Source organism: Zerene cesonia, chromosome 8, assembly GCF_012273895.1.
Source record: "Zerene cesonia ecotype Mississippi chromosome 8, Zerene_cesonia_1.1, whole genome shotgun sequence".
Taxonomy (NCBI): Eukaryota; Metazoa; Arthropoda; class Insecta; order Lepidoptera; family Pieridae; genus Zerene; species Zerene cesonia.
Window position 1 is genome coordinate 7,628,109 of NC_052109.1, and position 397 is coordinate 7,628,505.

Here is a 397-nt window from a genome sequence, read left to right on the forward strand (position 1 = left end):
ACGCCTTGGTAAATGCCGTATGACGCCACTTGTCAAACTTGTCACATGACTCTATTTGTTGATTGGTGAATAATTCAAACGGGGTCAAAGAACGTTTTGTTGCAACAATGCTATTGGCTGAAAATTTATATCGTACTATATCAGCCAATTGCGAACAGCGTCATTTAAACAGTTACTTTTACCACCGTATTTTCATAAATATAAAAAATTTATAAATTTCATACGTACTTATTATGACTATTTTGCCAGAAAAACATTAGTAAAAGGATTTTAATACATACAAAAATTATGACGTGACATTAAATGATCTTAATTAAAATCTTGAAAAAAAAATAGTGACATCAACAAGTCAGAAATACAATAATATTAAAAACAAAACAGAATAAAGTCTAGCCTA